General features: G+C 55.2%; 1 long non-coding RNA gene across 1 annotated transcript; it reads left to right on the top strand.

Annotated features, from left to right (window-relative positions):
* The first annotated feature begins 9917 nt into the window (after nucleotides 1-9917).
* LOC141408356 (uncharacterized) lies at nucleotides 9918-16079 on the top strand. The gene is made up of 2 exons (XR_012422528.1): nucleotides 9918-13454; nucleotides 14416-16079. It is a non-coding gene; the product is annotated as an uncharacterized lncRNA (long non-coding RNA).
* Nucleotides 16080-19482: the final 3403 nt, after the last annotated feature.

Raw genomic sequence — 19482 nt, 5'->3', positions numbered from 1 at the left:
ACCTCCAAAGTCATGCCCACTCCCTGCGTCACCTCAGTCAGCCCACAAAGCCCAGAGGGAGGGGAGTGTTTTCCTGAGTAGCTCAGACGGGGTTCAGGTGCCCGTGTTGGGCTTCCAAGGCTGAGCAGCCCCAGGCCACCAGATAGTCCCGGGGCTGATCCCAGCACCCATACTGGGCCTGAGCTTCCTCCACTTCCTCCTCCTCTTCCTCCATGAGGAGGCTCAGAGCCACCCTGGCTGCCTGATGGGCTGATGGGAACTGGGGAGGGAGGCTTTGAGTTTGGTCTGTCTTTTCTTCCAGGGACTCAAAGCACTTTATAAGTATTAATTTCCTTCATCCACCTCAGCTGTTGTCCTGTTTGCTCTTTATATTTTATTACGAGCTGAGGTGTTGTGTTTAATCCTCAGGCACTCAGCAAGAGGGAATTCCCCAAGCCAGATGCAGCGGAGGCGGAGGACGCGATCCCCGCCAGCTCCTGGGACCCAAGGGCCGGGTCCCTCCCAGGCTTGTGCCCAGCTTGTCTTCTCCCCTCCCTGCCTCTGGCCAGATATTTGCTCCCAGCATCCTCAGCAGCCGGCAGGGAAGGCATCCCTTGGAGGCTATCGTGGGGTTGTAGTGGACCCAGAGGCAGCGAGGTCTGCAGAGGAGAGCACTAAACAGGGAGGCAGGGGACCTGGGCCCCGCCACGCGCTGCTGTGTGACCCTGAGCAGTTCACTTCACTCTGAGTCCTGGTTTTAATAAAACATAGGACAGTGGGATGAGACTCTTATTAATATCACATCACACACTGTGGAAGTGCTTTGTAAACGCTAAAGCTCTGTGCTAATGTTCAGGGCAGGCTACCCCCTCTCCATAGCATGAGGGTGGGTAAGATAAAATGACCCCATGGGGACATCCAGCCCAGACTTCTCACTCTGACTTGGATTCTAACATGAAACGAGCTCATTCCCTCCTCCCACACAGCCCTGGGCCTGCACCCCTCGGCCCAAGTGACCAGAGTGGAGGGCAGGGGAGGGAGATGGGGCAGGAGGCAGAGCTCAGGGAGCCACAGATGTCCTGATCTGAAGGAGCTCCTTCCAGAGCTACGTGATGGGCCAGCTACATTACCCGTGACCGCTCAGACGCAGCTGGGCCTTCAGAGTGTCCACAGGGTGAGGGCTATGTCAGCCCACCAGGGCCGCCCTGTTAGGCTGTGTGGTTTGCCGGTGCGGTACTGCCTCGCCCAGAGGAAGGGATGGCTTTTGCTGCTCACAAGGTTTCCATCTACGGGGCCGAGTCTTACCCAGTGGGTACTGAGCTTGCAGGGAGGGGCCGCCCTCTTCCCAGCAGGCTTACCCTGCCCCCTCTGGCAGGAGAGACCACCCCTTTTTCCTAAACACAGAATTACAATAGCAATACAGTCCCCAATCCCTTGTCCACAATTCCAAACTCCCAAGGCTCTGAAAATCCAAAGTCTTTTTCTTTTCTTTTTCTCTTTCTTTCTTTTTTTTTTTTTTTTTTTTTGAGATGGAGTCTTGCACTGTCGCCCAGTCTGGAGTGCACTGGTGCGATCTCGAATCACTGCAACCTCCGCCTCCCAGGTTCATGCCATTCTCCTGCCTCAGCCTCCTGAGTAGCTGGGATTACAGGTGCCCGCCACCACACCTGGCTAATTTTGTGTATTTTTAGTAGAGACAGGGTTTCACTATGTTGGTCAGGCGGGTCTCGAACTCCTGATCCGCCCGCCTCGGCCTCCCAAAGTGCTGGGATTACAGGCGTGAGCCACCACGCCCGGCCAGCTTTTCCATACCTTATTTAGCAAAACCTGGCCTAATCTAAGTCCTTATTTTTCTCACTTTGAGTAAAGATTCACATTTCAATGAGGAAATAGTAATGTGTTTGACCACGGGGTGTTTCCCCAGATCTCACTGGGTTATACACGATACTGGAATATGCATATTACCTTTTAAAACTCCAGAGGCACAGACATTCTGAAACACATATGACCATGGGTTTCCGCTAAGAAATAGATCTGTAATAACCAGCACTGAGTGTATAGGCTTCGATGTATCCCCGGCACTGTGCTGTGTACTCAGGCACCCGTTCATGTAACCCCAGCAACTCAACTTATTTCATGTTATAGATGAAGACACTGTAGCCCAGGGAGGTTAAGTAGCCTTGCCAAAGTCACACAGTTAACTCAGGAATGGTGCCAGATTTGAATTCCGGTAGTTTGGCTCCCTGCTACTAACCCTAGGCTGTACAGATGAGGAAACTGAGGCCCAGAAAGAAGAAACTTGCTCAAGATCGTCTGATGGGTAAGAGTCAGAGCTGGGCCGGAGTCCTTGAGCCCCAATCCTTGCCTGCTCCTGTCTGTTGGGGACCTGCTGGGGGTGGCGAGGCCACCAGCAGCAGCCCAGGAACTCATAGCCTCCTCAGGCTGAGTTTGTCCAGCCCATCCGGGAGGAGCTTAAAATAGAAGAAGTTCCCATGGAAAAATTTTAAGACTTCACTGGATTGAAACCAGATGACCCTGTACAAACAGACCCCACCAGCAGGCGCAGGGTCTGGGCGTGAGCTGTGCTCCCTACGGCTGTTCCCAGCCTGCCCCGGGGAGGGAAACTGTCCTGGGGGTGCAGAGAGACCAGCAGGGAAAGGAGCCCAGGGACAGGGGACACCAGAGGGGCAGGCCTTTGCTGTTGGGAAGGGGTGGGAGGTATCTTCCCCAAGGCAGAGAAGTGTCCCCAACACTTTCACTGACTCCATCTGTTTCCCAGCTTCTGAAGATGGACAGAGAACTTTGAGACGGCATTCACCCATTCTCCCACCCTGCCAGTCATCTCCCTGTTCCCTCACTTATTCTCGCCTTTATTTGCACACCACAGTCATACGGCAAACACACAGCACCTCCTTGATGCGGAGGGCTACATGTGAACCACTAGGGACACAAGGACGCAGCAGACACTGTCTTGCCCTTTGGAAACTCCCAGACACACTGAGCAGTCGTCGCAGCAGGATGGCGGGGGGTAGGGGCAGGCTGGGGACACCCGAATAACCCTGGTCGGTCATGCGGAGCTGCACAGACAAGGTTTGGAGCAGGACTCAGACGGGAGGGAGAAGAAGGGGTGTTCCGGGCCAGCGGTCAGGCCTGGTCACCCCAGCTGGCTGGCACTCGGGGTGCACGGAGAAGGGCAAACAGAAAAAGGAGCTGGAGGGAGATGCGGGCCCCCTTAGAGGATCTCATCGCCCCATTGAATTTCTCCTGGGAAGGCTGGGGAGGCAGGAGATTCTATGTCTTCCTGGACTCCAGGCTGGTGGAGGAAGGACTCTTCTCCGTGCAGCGGCCAGTGGTAGTGACCTGAGCACTCCTCTGGGGCAGGGCCTGTCCCCGTCGCCTATTCAGCCCAGCCTCTGGCACAGGGCTGAGCACTGTAGGAACAGATTGCTCAATCTCCCCACACCTGGAAACCGAGTCACCGCCGCTCCTGAAAGGATGAGACCAGCAGGGAAGTGGGAACCTGAACTGGATTTTTTTGTTTGTTTGTTTGTTTTTTGCAGGGGTGGGGGGTGTGCGGTGGGGACAGGGTCTCACTCTGTCGCCCAGACTGGAGCGCAATGGCGCGACCTCAGCTCACTGCAACCTCTGCCTCCTGGGTTCAAGCGATTCTCCTGCCTCACCCTCCCGAGTAGCTGGAATTACAGGCTCGCACCATTATCACCCAGCTAATTTTTGTATTTTTAGTAGAGACAGGGTTTCACCATGTTGGCCAGGCTGGTCTCGAACTCCTGACCTCAAATGATCCACCCGCCTCGGCCTCCCAAAGTGCTGGGATTAAAGGTGTGAGCCAGCACGACTGACCTGAACTGGGTTTTATATGATATTAAGAAATTGTTGTACCATGGAATACTATGCCGCCATAAAAAGAATGAAATCATGTCCTTTGGAGCAATATAGATAGAGCTAGAGGCCATAATCCCAAGCAATCCAATGCAAGAACAGAAAACCAAATACCACATGTTCTCACTTAGAAGTGGGAGCTAAATATTAAATACACATGATCATGAAGATGGGAACAGCAGACACTGGGGATCACTGGACTGAGAAGGGAGGGAGGGAGTGTGAGCTGAAGAATCACCTGTTGGGTACTATGCTTATGGTCTGGGTGACAGGATCCCTGGGACCCCACGCCTCAGTGTCATGCAATTTGCCCATGTAACAAATCTGCAGGTGTACCCTTTATAATAAAAGTTGATTTTTTTTTTTTTTCCTGAGACGGAGTCTCGCTGTTTCACCCAGGCTGAAGTGCAGTGGCATAATCTCAGCTCACTGTAACTTCCACCTCCTGGGTTCAAGCAATTCTCCTGCCTCAGCCTCCCGAGTAGCTGGGATTACAGGCACGTGCCACCATGCCCAGCTAATTTTTGTATTTTTTTTTTTTTTTTTTTTAGTAGAGATGGGTTTTCACTATGTTGGCCAGTCTGGTCTTGAACTCCTGACCTCAAGTAATCCACACTCCCTCAGTCTCCCAAAGTGCTGGGATTACAGGTGTGAGCCACCGCGCATGGCCAAAGTTGAAATTTTTTAAAAAAGAAATTGTTAACTTTATTAACAATTGCTAAGACTTGGCATTATAGTTACGTTAAAAAAAAAAAAAAGATTTCCTCATTCTGTTGGACATAAAAACTAAAGTATTTATGGATAAAATAATATAGTGTCTAGCGCTGTTATAAAATACCCAAATTTTTTTTTTTAAGTGGGCTAAGAAGTAAAGAGGGGCCAGTCGTGGTGGCTTACACCTGTAATCCCAGGATTTGGGGAGGCCAAGGCAGGAGGATTGCTTAGGTCCAGGAATTCAGGACCAACCAGGGCAACATATGGAGACCTCATCTCTACAGAAAATTTAAAAAGCATGGAGGCACACATCCTTAGTCCCAGTTACTAGGGAGGCTGAAGTAGGAGGATCGCTTGAGCCCAGAAGGTCAGTGCTGCCATGAGCCATGATCATGCCACTGCACTCCAGTCTGGGCAACAGAGTGAGTCTCAAAAAGAAAAAAGAAATAAAAAGAAATAAAAAAGATAAGATGGCGATGAGCCTTGAAGCTGAGCAATGGGCTCACAGGGCCATGATAGTCCCTTCTTATTTTGTGTGTTTCAATTTTTCATGGTTTTAGCTACAAGTGGAGGCAGGTAAGCATGTGTTCCCAGAGCACCAACCCTGCGGGGTGGTTGGAGCAGAGCAGTTGAGACCTCACTCATTCCCACCCTGGAAGTTGATGGGATCAGGGATCCCTTGGAAGTTGAGGGATAAGAGCACGGGCCTAGGGGGCATGAGCCTGTGGCAAGTCACTCAGCAGGTCGGGAGCCTCGGGCCTCCAGCTCAGGCCATGGCGCCCCAGTTTATCCAAGAGAGAACTCCCCACTGTCTAATCCTCACATCCAGTCACCGGTCCTGTTTATTCTCGCTCCAAAATCTCTCTCAGATCTGCCTACCTTGCCCCATTCCCTCTGCCCACACCCCCCTCCTTCAAGCTGACATCATCTCTTTCCCTGCCCACTCCAGTAGCCCTGGCTGGAGGCCAGGCCACCCTTTTGTCTCCATCAGTTCTCCCTGCACTGCCCACTCTGCGCTAGTCCATCCCAGGCCCTCATTTACAGGCGGGAACACTTAAAAATGGACACTTGGTCGGTTGCGAGCTTGGGGCTCGGGAGGCTGATGAGAGGCCCAGACCAGGCCCCCTTCTCGGACTCCCAGGTTGGGACATCGACACAGAGAGCTGTGTCTAGGGATGGGTCCGCCTGGGCAACCAGCTCTCCAAAAGCAGAGTTTAAGCTGCAGACCTGCCTGGATGCAGCGGACGTGGCTGGCTGGCTTCCAGAAAGGTCAGGCTGGCTGTTGATGGCTGACCTCACCGTCCTGACCAACTGGAGAGGTTACCGTGGCCACAGCTGCCACTGTAGATAAGGTTGCCTGGGGACCGCAGTAGCCCCATATCTGGCTCCTGTGTCACTCAAGCTTGGCCTGTGAGCGGGCCCAGAGCAGGCCTCACCCGGCCCACTGAGGATGGCAATGGTGTCCTGGGGGCCTCGTATCTTCTAGGGTTCCAGAGCTGGGGATGGAACTGGGCCCTGGACAGCAGGATGGCAGGAAACAATGCCACCCACCCCCTCCAAAGCCTCCCAAATTAATGACCACAGCAAGAGGGAGAGCAATGAGAACTGTAAAGAACTGAGGAAACGGCAGCTAGCCCAAGTCTGCGTGATTGGAGAGGCTTCCCTGTTGGTTCCTTCCATCTCCAGGCAGATGCTTAATGAAGAAAACGGCTTTTTGGTGCCTCCCAGCAGCCACACACAGCCTGGGCAGGCCCTACAGAGCAGCGAAGGCCCAGAGACTTGACTTTCCCAGGCCCCTCCCACCTAGAGCAGGGCCCACGAGGCAGCTTCTCAGTCACGAATCAGCCTGTGAGGCTGGCTCTGCGCCTGGGCCTCCTGCCAGGGGCGTGAGGAAGGGAGTGCTGGGTTCAGACACTGTCCCTGCCGCCTCTGGCTCAGGGCTCACTGCCTGTGGCCCTGCCTCTTTGCCACCTCCAAGTCACCTTGGGCCTGCAGTCCAGCTCGGGGTCCTGTCCTGCCTCCACTCTGGAGCACCTAGCAGCCACTTCACTGAGGCTCAGCTCCTGAGGATGGAGGAGCAGAGGACAGGCTGCTGAGAGGAGAGGGTGGCTGGGGACCGGGGGCAGAGGGGGCTGCCCAGGGCTCTGAGCAGGCAGCTGTGGCCACCTAGGAATGACTCCTGAGGTCGATGGATGACTTGGGGATAGAGTCTGGGGTCTGGAGGCCCTGCAGCCAGCTCAGCCTGTCCAGGAACAGTCCAGCTGAGCTCTGGCAGCCCAGGCCAAGGACAGAACCTCCCTGCCTGATTCCCTCCCAGGCTCTCCCAGAGACCACCCACGTGGGCCCTATCAGCTGGGATCATTCTCCAGCCCTCTGGCTCAGCTCACAAACCCACTGGCTCCGAGCTGCCCAGGCCTCCCTCCCTGGAACGGCTAAGTCCCAACAGCTGACCCTGGCAGGCATCTGGGCCACAGGGAGAGATGGGGGAGAGTGACTTCAAGTGGAGGAGGGTGGCACCGCCCTGGACTGGCCTTTGACCCTGAAGACACAGGCTTCTGAGTGGGGCCCAGGCCTGAACAGCAGGGAGTGAGGGTGGGTATCGGACTATCACCTAGCACCAGCTTTGTTCTAGTCTGGCTTTGATCTCCCCTGCCAGGCCCTGGGCTCTGGCCCCATCGAACAGTTTGCTGCCCTCACACAAGCACCATGCCTCCTTCCCATGAAACTGGGCTCAGGATGGTCCATCTCTTGGGAGTGCCTGTGCCTCCCCCTGCCAGTCTAGTTCCTGCCTGCCCTCAAGGTTCAGGCCCTTCTCAGGGCCCTGGCTCCCAGCATCTCATGCTCTGCATCACGTCTTTCTGGAATGTGCATCCTTCTGCCTCAGGTCTGAGGCATAGTGCACACCATGGACCACAGGTCCTGCAGCCTGAGCATCCCAGAGTCCACTCCCAGCTCCGCCACTTCCTAGCTGGGTGATCTTGGGCAGGAAACTATAGAATGGGAAAAATAATAGCCACTTCCCAGGTTGTTTTCTTGTTGTTTTATTGTTTTGTTTTGTTTTGTTTTTGAGACGGAGTCTCACTCTGTCGCCCAGGCTGGAGTGCAGTGGTGCGCTCTTGGCTCACTGCAACCTCCACCTCCCGAGTTCAATCGATTCCCCTGCCTCAGCCTCCCAAGTAGCTGGGACTACAGGCACGTGCCACCACACCCAGGTAATTTTCGGTATTTTAGTAGAGATGGAGTTTCACCATGTTGGCTAGGATGGTCTCAATCTCCTGACCTCGTGATCCGACTGACTTGGCTTCCCAAAGTGCTGGGATTACAGCGTGAGCCACCGTGCCCAGCTTTTTTTTTTCTTTTCTTTTTTTTTTTTGAGACAGAGTTTCGCTCTTGGTGTGATCTCGGCTCACTGCAACCTCTGTCTTCCGGGTTCAAGTGATTCTCCTGCCTCATCTTCAAGAGTAGTTGGGATTACAGGCACCAGCCACCACACCTAACTAATTTTTGTATTTTTAGTAGAAACGGGGTTTCACCATGTTGGCCAGGCTGGTTTTGAACTCCTAACCTCAAGTGATCCGCCTACCTCAGCCTCCCAAAGTGCTGAGATTACAGGCATGAGCCACTGCACCTGGCCCACAGGTTGATTTTTAACAAGGATTAAATGAGACATCTGTGGGACCTGCTTAGGCTGGCGCTCGGGATGTGCAGTGATTATTCCGCACCGTGGTGACGGTGGCAGTGGTCATTGTCCCTATGGTGAGTCCTGAAAACAGCGTTGGTTTCCTGAAGACAGGAACATGTCTTCTGTCTGTCTTCTCTGCCCTCCTGCCCACTCCTACTTCCCCCTCAGTGCCCTGCAGAGGCAGCCTACTGGGCATGGGCAGAGAGCCCGTGAGAACCTGGTGCAGGTGGAAGGAAAGGGGACCCCACGGGGAAGGTAGAAGGGCCAGGGCTTTCCCCAGCAGTGGCTGGATCTGAACGGAGATGACTCTGTGTTGCTGTGGCCACTCCAGACCCCAGACCACAGCCTGATAGCCAAGCTCCCGAGGGAGCAGAAGGCACCAGCCGCCTCAGAGAGGAGGCGCGGCCCAGTCAGGGCCCCACGTTGTCATGGGTCCAGCTGTCCTCAGGAGGGAAACTGTCTTGCGAGCCTGGAGACTTCTGGTTGCTTCTCAGAGGAAAGGTAGCATCTCCCTTCCTTTCTGGGAAACAAACATTCCTGAATACCAACTGTGTGCCAGGCCCATTGCTAGCTGCAACCTTGGGCGGGTCCCAAACCTCTCTGAGCCTTGGGCCTGTCATCTGGAAACAGCACTCTATAAAAGACAGACTTCAAAGGGCTGTGAGGACGGTCAAAGAGACCATAAAGCACAGAGCCTGGGCAGGGGTGGGTATTCAGGAGAGGTGGTGGCCCCTTCCCCTGTGCCCGCCCCTGGGAAACCCTATTCCCCACCTGGCTGGCAGCACAGGAGACGCGGAGAAGGGACGACCCGGTCTGGGGAAGGGGCGGTTTCCCCAGGCTGAGCTGCCACAGTCTTCCTTCCCTGTGTGGGTGGTGGCTCCAGGCCTGGTGGTCTGCCACAAAGGCCCAGAAGGTCCACGCTTTCTGGTGGCTGGGAGTGGCAGTCGGGGGCTTCAGGACAAGCCTCTGGCTGCTGTGGCCCCTACCCTTCCTCTGCACCTTGGAAGCACCAATCCCCGGGCTGTCTGAGTCTATGCTAACAAAGTAGGAGCCAGAAACCCTCCTTCAGACACAGGTCACTGTGAGCCTTGGCTGAGCCTGGGGACCTCTTCTCAGTCCTGGCTACGGCCCAGATGCCCACCCTGAACCTTCCACGAGTCAGGGCAGGCACCATTTCCCCAGGACCAGCTGAGCAGTAAAGTCTCTTCTGGTTTATCTGGAGGAAGGAAAATGACGTCATGAGGTAAACCGCACAGCCTGAAACCACGAGGCTGGGCGCCCCAGTGATGTTTGCTTTTCAGCAAAAGTCACCATGTGCACAGAGGGGCAGGCAGCCTGGGCCATTGTGGTCAGAGGGTCGGGGGGGAAGACAGAGGGAGATTTTTAACACGGAACCACAAGGAAGGAGAGGCCCCGGAGAGACGGACGTCAGAGGCCAGAGGGAGGCTTCCTGGGGTGCTGTGGGAGACTTGTCACCTGCTGGGTGGGGTGGTCTCTGCTGGCATCTCACGAGGTCTCGGGCTTGGCAGCTGAGGCACGCAAAGTCACATTTGCTATAGCGGGCATAATAATAGTGGCAAGAATAATATCGATAACGCATCCTGACCACGTGTCTCTGTAGCCTTGTCGCCTCCTCAACACCATCCCATAAGATGGGACCCTGTGAGGCAGACGCAGCCTGCACGCAGAGGAGCGTGGGGAGGCTGGGGCTCCGGCCTGTGCTTTCGCCTCCAGACCATGCAGCTTCTTCGCCCACGTGCTGGGTGCCGTCCAGCCTGAGGCCTGTGTGCAGGGTCCCTGTTTCAAGCCCTGATTCCCGCCTGCTACCTTCGACCCAGGAAGCCCCTCCCCTCTGCAGCCCTCAGTTTCTTCGCCTGTCAGACGCCGTGCCTTTGAGGTAAGAGATTACGTAAGGTAAAGCTTATTCTTCAATATTGTTCTCTTACTCTGTCAATGCTTTGAGCAGGATTCCCTGGAGAAACCGGCCCCAAAGGGTGGGCCCAGACACTGGTCTTGATGGGCTGGCTGAGGCGGGGGCTCCGTCTCATGGGAGTGGATGGGAATGGCAGGCGGGTGGGTGGCACCTTCTGTGGAGTGGGGGCCAGTGGGCAGCTTAAACAAGGGCAGAGAGAGCTGTCTAGGGAGGTCTGATGCGGCCTCACTTTTCTCAGGAATCTCGGGGTCTCCAGGCCCGCACTCTAGGGCTGCATGAGTTTGAGGGGTTCCTAAAGGAAGTCCCTTGTGTGTCTGGGTGTGCCTGGGTGGCAGTGTAGGGGCAGGTGTGGTGCCCACACTGTCCATATGTCCTTACGCGACCCAAGCCCCAGGCCCTCTGCCTCAGGGTGGGGCCGCAGCTCAGCTTTGATGCCCCTGAGGGCCTGCCGGCCGGGACTGCTGTTTCCAGGCAGGAGGTGGGAGGACGCAATGCAGGCAGGGTTGCCCAACTAAAACACCCCCGGCCCAATTCCTTCCACAGGCCTCCTGAAACCCGCAGTTCTTCTCTGGAGTCACAGCTTTTTGGACTATGGCTCCCCCTTTTCAGTTCTTTTTCTTTATAACACAAAGACACCATCAGAGAGGCTGTACTTCACACTCCCCAAAGGTTAGAAGGCACAAGGTCTTCCAGACCCCCAACGCCAGGCCTGTGTTTTACAGAGGAGGAGGCTGAAATGACTGGTCCAAGACCACACAGCGGGGAGCAGGCGGCAGCATGGGAAGCTTGATCTCTCGCTGTGGGGTTTTCTCTCGCCTGTCTCTACCGTTATCATCCTAATACGGACCCATCAGATCCTTTTTCAAGATGCCACCGGCTACAAGCAGAGGGCAAGCCTGGGGCTGAGAAGCACTGTGGTGAGGAGCAGTGGAGCTGGGAGAGGGTCACAGGAGTCAGGGGCCAGGGAAAGTTGCCGAAAAGAGAGACAGCCCCTCCTGCCCCTTTCCCAGGGCTGACTCCGCACCTTACGCGTGGGGATTTGTCATCAACAACTGTTTGACCCCAAAGCCATGGTGCCCTGGGTTGGTGTCCCAGTGATGCTTTTCTGACTCGTGGCCCAGGATGACACAAAGCCCCAGGGGACAAGCCAGAGATCCCACTGGCCCAGCCAGATGCTCCAAGATTCCTTTTGCCTGTAACCCAGACCTGGCCCACCCTCTTGCCTGGTTTCTGGGGCTTTCGGGAAAGAGCAATGGACAGTGGGAAAGGCTGGCTGTGAGGCAGGGTCAGTCCTGGGGCCCTGGGAGTGTCTCTTCCCTTCCCCGAGCCTCAGTGTTCTTGTCTGTACAAGGGAAGTTCAGGTCAGATGGTCTCTGGGTTCCTTCCCAGCTCTGAGAACCAAGTTCTACCTCAGCTGTTCTCAGAAAGGACAGGGTGGTCTGGGCTGGGCACGGGCTTGAGGCTTATGCCCCTCTCCTAGCCCCAAGGACTTCCCATCCTTTCAGGTCCTGCTGGGGCTCACCTGCCCAACTCTGAGCGGAAAGGAGAGCCGTGAGTCTGGCTGGGCAGGGTCATGCTTGTAATCCCAGCACTTTGGGAGGCCAAAGAGGATGGGCTGCTTGAGCCCGGGAGTCCGAGACCAGCCTGGGTAACATGGCAAAACCCTGTCTCTACAAAAAACACACAAATTAGCCAGGTGTGGTGATGTGTGGCTGTAGTCCCAGCTACTCAGGAGGCTGAGGTGGGAGGATCACTTGAGGCCAGGAGGTCGAGGCTGCCATGAGCTAAGATCATAGCACTGCATTCCGGCCTGGGTAACAGCAAGACTGTGTCTCTGAGAGAGAGAGAGAGAGAGAGAGAGAGAGAGAGAGAGAGAGAGAGAGAGAGAGAAAGCCGTGGGTGTCTAAGCTGCAAGGCCTCCCAAATCCCTGAATCCCACTAACCCATCTCCCAAGTGAGCAGAGGGAGGCCAAGAGAGGGCAAGCAGGGCACCAGGCCAGAAGCCAAGCCAGGGACGAGGACCCTTCCTGCTGCATCAGCTGTCTCATGTCTTCCCCGAAGGAACCCTCTCACAGGACAGCTGGACACAGCCAGGCGGGAAGGACTCTTCACCAGCCCCGTCTCCATCGCCCGGCTGCCATCACTGCCAGCATCGACACTGACCCTCCAGCTGCAGCACCAGGTCACCACCCTGCCCCTCATCCATCCTCTTCCTCCACGTGTGATGAATGAGCGTTTCTCATTCAATCATTCTCAGAGGCAGCACAGCATGGCCAGTAGGAAAGAGGATGCGGGAGCCAGACTGCCCGGCTCCACCACCCACCAGCTGCTTTTATTCCCTGCCTGCTGTAGTTCCCCGGGTCGTAACATGGGAATACAAATAATATTTTCCTCATCAGGTCACCGGGAGGCTTAAATAAGCCCATACTGTAAAGTGCTTACAGGGCCTGCCACATAGTAAGTACCCCATAATTACTGTCATTCATTCATTCATTCATTCATTCATTCATTCATCCATTCATTCATTCATGCATTCTATCCTGCCTGTTTCTGAAAGAGTTGAGATGACTCACGATGGAAATGCAATGATAATAGGACTTTAAAGTCAGGTTAAAAGAACACAAGCCTAGGCTGCAGAGGAGAGGGTGCCCCAGAACCTGGGCCAAGCGAGCCTCACCTGAACACAACCTCCCGGCGTCTCGTCCAACACATAAAGGCTGCTGGTATCAATTCTCCTTTTCCGATAAAAGGAAGCACAACAGCTTTCCAGCAGAATACAAGATGTTTTTCTGGTTCAAACTTTATGAATGACATTAAACAATGCAATGGGTAGCCTCCCCCTCGCCTTACCCTGTCTACCTTTTTAATCAACTCCTGAGAAATGGGGTCTGCTCTTCATCCCATCCCACTCCCCATTTCCAGACCCTGGGGAAACCTGCAGTCCCGGAGAGCCTGACAGCCCCCAGAGCAAAACCTTCAGCTGTCCCAGGAGAAGGACACTCGGGGAGCCAGCCGGAGCTGGCTGCTTTCAGCACCAGGGGACAACTCTAGGAAAAAGCCGAGCCACTGAGTCAAGGAGGGCCTTCCCTCCGCTGCAGACGGCAAGCCCCTTCCAGGCGCTTCCCCGCAGCTACAGCAGCAAGCGCCCCTGTGGCAGGCCGGGAATGCTCATGGAGAAAACCCAGAGCTGTCTACACTTCCCCTCACCGGCTTCCCCTTCTCTCAGCAGCGGCAGGCGCAGGAAAGGTGAGCAGGGCCCTCCATGCTTAGTCACCCGAAAGATCTGGGGGCCCAGCGGGGAAAGGTCTCATTCCATCTCCTCCAGGACCCTGGGAGAGTAGCATGGTTCTAACTGTGGCCTGAGACTCTCTGCACGGACACAGGTATCACCAGAGAATGGCGCCCTGAGCCCTCACCCCCAGCGTGTGTATGCGTGTGCAGATGCGCACACTTCACCAGGGTGTCGCTGCCTGACTCAGGGGACGATGGGAACCTCCTTCCTGTCCTGCAAGCCTCCGCCTCATCTTTGAAAGACTCACGGAGCCCCCAGTTCTTACCCACCTGTTAGGTGGGAAATTCAAACCTGGGCTCTGAAGGGAGCGGCCCCTTATCCCCTGCCCTTCCCAGACCCTAATCCGGGCCTCCGGGATGTTTCCCCAGCAGCCTGTGGGCTTCCATCCTCAGCTGTGGGCCTTCCAGTGGGTAGGCGCTCATCACTGTAGACAGCACACAGAGGAGCCCGCCCGCTGGGTCCCTGGGGCACGGCTGCCCCTCTCCCAGTCCCCGTCCCTGTTCCCTGAATCACAGGCAGCAGAGAAGCTGGCTCCATAGCTAGCCTTGCTTGCCCTCTTGGCTGGGGAAATTTCTTTTGGCGGGTGGCAGAATGTGACTAGCCAGGACGTGATGACCTGCCACTCAAGGCTGGCTCATACACTGGTCATGAGAACAGTTTGCTGAGAGGGGTTTTTGAGTGTGAGGGAAGTCCCGGCTGGTCTTGGACCCTGTGTATCACTGGGGTGGGGTGGGTGGGGGCTGGGGTGAGATGTAATTAGATTGGGACCTGGGGCTTGTTGGGCGGGGATGGGTGGAGGTGCCAGGGCCTTCCTCTCCTGCCCCACTCAGGCCTTATCACCTCTTACCTGACTGTGGCCACAGCCTCCTCCCTGCCAGCGTCTCCCCGCCCAATCAACACTTCACACCTTTTCAGCTCCTGATTCCCGGAGGACCCCTTACACCAGCACCGTGAGCCGATCGACGGCAGAGTCTCTCCAGCTCCTAAGTCTTCAGTGACTCCCCACCGCCCAAGGAAAACAGAAGACACCTGAGGCCTTGCACAGTGGACCTCACTCTCATCCCTCCCCCAAGAGAATGCTCTGCCTCGAGCCGAAGGCCATGGGCCCTGCAGACTCCAGGCCTCTTCTTCCCAGGGCGGTCTTCCCTTTCCCTACACTCAAGACACAGCCCAAGTCCCACCTCCTCCATTGCAAGGGACACCACGGTCTGAAGTCCTGCTGGGGAAAGAGCCTAGTTTTTCAGCCAGGTAGGCCTGAGTTAGAGTCTCAGCTCAGTTCCAATCCCATTAGCTGGTTGCAAGTCATTAACTTTGTCAACCTTCAGTAAATGGAAATCAGGCCCACACTGTAGGTGCCTGGGGGTGCTGATGGTTGAGTGGAATCTGTTCTTTTGACCTTCCCATCATCCTTGCCCCTTTCTTTTGGTGATGTCCCCTGGATTTTCTGTTGGGTATGTGGTCCAGGGGTGGCTGACCTCACTCCCGGTTCCAGCATAAGATCATGACTGAGGCCAGGTCAATAAGAATATTCCCTCACCGCGGCCACAGAGTCAGATTCCCAGGGATGAACTTATGACTCAAAACAGGCTGGTGGGAACACACTTGGGGTGTTAGCTGGAGTTATTGAAGCTTTCTTTCCCACTGGAGTCACTAGGTAGATAGAAGGAAAGCTGAAGCCTTTAGCCACTGCTGTGGGTTGAAATGTGTACCCCAAAAAGATATGCTCAAGTTCTAATCCCCTGCACCTTTGGAGGTGGCCTTATTTGGAAAAAGGGTCTTTGCAGATGTCGGCAAGTGAAGATGAAGCCATCTTGGATTAGGGTGGCTTGTGGCTTCTGTCCAATACCTTGTGTCCTTCTAAGAAGACATAAATTGAGACACAGACACACACAGGGAAAAGGCCGAGTGATGACAGCAGCAGAGACGGGAGCGTGGCAGCTACAAGCAGAGGGATGCCAAGCATGGCTGGCACCGCCCAGGAGCCTGGAGAGAGGCAGGGTACAGCCTCCTCTTTAGAGCCTCAAAACACCCTACCCACACCCTGACTTCAGACTTGCAGCCTCCACAACTGGGAGAGAATCACTTTCTGTTGTGTTAAGCTACACGAGTTCGGGGTGATTTGTTACAGCAGCTGCAGGAAACGAACACAGACACCAAATGGAGAGACTGTGTCTGAGACTAAGGCCAGCACCATGGAATCAGTGCCACCAGGAGGGGCACATGGACTCTCGGCCCTGTGGCCACACTTGGCTCCCCCAGCGGCTGAAGCACGAAGTCTACCGGACTTACTAGACTTTTCCATTACCTGGACCAATATATTCTCTGTTTTACTTAAGCTGTTTCGATTGGGTTTCTGGCTATTTCAACTGAGAGAGGCCTGACTCTCAGTCATACAGAGACAATGGATGTAAAATGCATTGAAGGCCAGGCAGAGTGGCACACACCTGTAATCCCAACACTTTGGAAAGCCAAGGCGAGAGGATGGCTTGAGCCCAGGAGTACGAGACCAGCCTGGGCAGCATGGCGAAACGAAACCCTGTGTTTACAAAAAAATACATTAAACCATTTAAAAAAGAAAATACAAAATGCATTGCATGCTGCCTGGCCAATGGGAGGCAGTAGAGTGAATGTAGGAAGTAGTAGAGTAAATGGTATTTATTATTACTGCTATTGCTGTTGTTTCTATTTCCAGCTAGGCTGAGACCTCTTGAATGGCGTTAAGGGCCATGTCTCTATCATGCGTGGGAAGCAGGCTCTGAGGGGGTGGGGCCTCCTGTGGATAGGGGGACAGGAAGCAGGACTGGGCAGGGTGATGCCAGGCTGGGATGTGGGCCTGAGGGCAGCCTCAGCCAGCCCCACGGGGGTTCTGGAGTCAGAACTGCCACCGTTGGGCCAAGGGTCTCAGACCTTTCTGCTGTTGCATCCTTCAGTCACTGAAGCTGGCTGCCCGGGAAGACGTGAGATCCTGGGAGACGACTGCCTGCCACTGAGGCCACCCTTGCAGGGGCACGTGGCTAAACAGCCACCCTCCCAGCAGCTGGGGCAACAACTCCTTCAACAAAGGGTGACCTGGGGCATCACGGCGCCCACCGCACTCAGTGCATAACTCTGGACTGGCACCCAATAAACACTCATTATTGACAGCAGTCATTCGTTCACTCAAAACCCAGGGTCGATGGGGTAGCCAGGCGGCTGCGCGGTCTGAGATTATGGAGCTCTTTGGGAGTGCCGCCCTGGTGGAGGCTAGGGGTGGGATCAGAGCCTGATGGAAACACCACAAGGGGCAGGAGGGGATGCGGCCAGGTCGGGTGTGACCAGGATTGGTTGTGTGGCCTCGTCCAGGACTGGCACTGACAAGATCCAAGGTGGTGTCTGCCGAATGAACCAGGCTGCTGACCAGGGTGCTGTGAGCAATTCCCATTGCTTTCCTCTAGGCCGTTAGGCTCCTGCGCTGTAATATTTCTCTTCCGTTCTTAATGTTGATTTTGTTGTGTATAGGGTAGAGTTCAGAGGCTGGCTAAGCCCTTAAAGACTCCTTTTTTGAGTCTTGGCCAGGCCAACCCATGGCCCAGCCCCTATCTCGAAGCCAGGCACTCCCTCTTATCAGATAAGAAACCACGACTCAGAGAGAGGAAGCTAGCTGTTCAAAGTCACAGTCGGTGGCTGGGCCAGGAAACGGGACCCACTTCTCCCTCCCGGGCCTTCCTCATGTGCAGTGCAGGCCCCCAGCTCAGGCCACACTCCTCTGCCTAGCAAGGGTCCCAGCCCCTCTGCCTGCATCTGGCTTTGCACACACTTTCTGAGGGCAGGGGCTGCCCGGCTGCTACAACCCACAGGGGTAGGGCAGTGACTTGGCTGAGGGGGAAGTGGGGCTTGTCATTCCTCCCAGAGCTTCTCTAGGAAGTGACAGCCTGAAGGGCCCTGGGAGGCCGCTTGGTTCGATCCCACCCCCCTTCCCCATATCACAGGAAACTGGAAAGTCCAGGTCCCTGAAGTAAGGAGGTCACATAGTGAGTTGTCAATGGGGGCAAAATCTGAGTTGCTTGTCTGTTTTCCCTAAATTGCTCCTCTCCCTGAGTTTGCATCAAGCCCCTCAGAGCAATATTTTTTTCCCAAATGGTCTTCAGAGAGCACAACACAAGAACTGGTTTTACTACACGGCCCACGTGCACTTCTTAAGGGCAGGCTGCCAGTAAGGATGGAAGGCAGGGATGGGGAGGCAGCTCACTCCACGTGTGCCCTCACCGCCTTTCTTTCTTTCTTTATTGAGACAGAGTCTCTCTCTGTTGCCCAGACTGGAGTGCAGCGGTGCGATCTCGGCTCACTGCAATCTCCGCCTCCCGGATTCAAGCGATTCTCCTGCCTCAGCCTCCCGAGTAGCTGGGATGACAGGCAGGAGACACCGCATGCAGCCCCTGCCTTTATTTGTTATCACCACCTCTAAGAAGGTAGCTTCCATGAAGATCGTTTTGCCCTGCAAGCACCCGGCTGGGCTGGATGTGCAGAGAGGGGTCTAGAGGAGTTGGCAGAGGAGACGGGAGGCCCCATGGGCTGCCTGAACAAAGGGAGAGGAGTCTGGAGAACACAGCAGGAAGGGCAGGGGTGAGGAGGAGAGAGGGGTGGCAGGGCCAGGGCTGTGAGAGGCAGTGGCTGGGACTTTGGCACTGTGCAGTGGGGAGGCCAAAGTCCCCAGTGAAGTGACTGAAGGACATGTGAAGAACCTGAACGTGCTGTGTACCAGCAGAAGCTGTTTCCCTATCCACTGTGCAGTGAAGGCCCCCACCTGCTCCCCGATCCAGAATGAGAAGACAGGGAGGGACAGACGCTGCGCCTGGGTTATCACAGGGTGGCACAGAGACAAATGCAGAAGCAGGGCCTAGAGGCTGAGGACCCCTAGAACCTAAGCCCCGCCGCACTGCCATTCTAGGGCGCCAGCAGAAATCCTGGGGAGGACCCTGGGTTCCTCCACCCCTGGTGTAGGGGTTAGCATTCATCATGCTTAGACCTCAGGAAACTGGGACTCCCTAGCTGACGTCTAGGTTACACCTACATTTTCTGACTTACTCCTTTCCGCATCTCTCTGCCAGAACTATTATCCCTGTTTTCCACTATGGGCACCTGAGGCCAGAGAGGTTAAGTAACTCACTGAGGTCCCTGACGGTGTGGTTGAGCTGGGACTGAGAGTCCCATGTGACCCCTGAAATCCAGCCTCTTCATTCTACGCCATGTACCCTGTGGCCCTGCCTGACTCCTCCCCAACACCTGGCCAGAGCTGGGCTCACCCCACTCACTGAATACTTGTGCACTGCATGTGGGGGGGGAGCAGCACACACGCATCGGGGCCCTGAAGATGTGGGTTCAAATCCTGCTCTGACACTCACCGCCTCTGTTACGTTTGATACATTTAACTCTGCAAGCTTCAGTTTTATCACCTGTGAAATGAGACCTGGGACAGGTGTGAACAAATGTTCCTATCTTCATCATTATTACCTGCCCAGCAGCGCACCAGGATGAAGGCCCCTTGGGAGAGCCTCATCGTGCAAGAAGCTCCAACCTGGCTGTCCTTTCTGTCCCTTCCAGCTCTGTGATGAGGCATTTTTAGGACAAACCCCCAAGTTCACCCCAGTTTTTCCCGCCAGCCCCATCCCTTGAGGAGTGAGCAGTCTACTCGGGGGAGGGAGAACCCCAGCAGGGACCCTGGGAAGGGCCAGTGACCACCCAAGGCCCTTAGAAGGGCCTTTGGGACTAAGACCATGACCAGAAATGGGCCAGACAGAGGCGTGTGGTAGTGGCTGGTTGCTCAGTTCCCAGTTTAAATGGGGAACTGCAGAGACCACCCACCTAACCACAGGCGAAGGAACTTAGCCTTTCTGTGCTCCTGAGCCTTGGAGTTCCCAGTGTCTGGATTGTATTCCTGGATCTTAAGACATGATGAATTACCGCCTCTGTGGAATGAAAAGCCCTCTCCCCATCTCCTTTCCT

The sequence above is a fragment of the Macaca fascicularis genome, chromosome 13 (genome assembly GCF_037993035.2).
Source record: "Macaca fascicularis isolate 582-1 chromosome 13, T2T-MFA8v1.1".
Lineage (NCBI taxonomy): Eukaryota > Metazoa > Chordata > Mammalia > Primates > Cercopithecidae > Macaca > Macaca fascicularis.
This window is presented reverse-complemented; position numbering and strand designations above follow the sequence as displayed.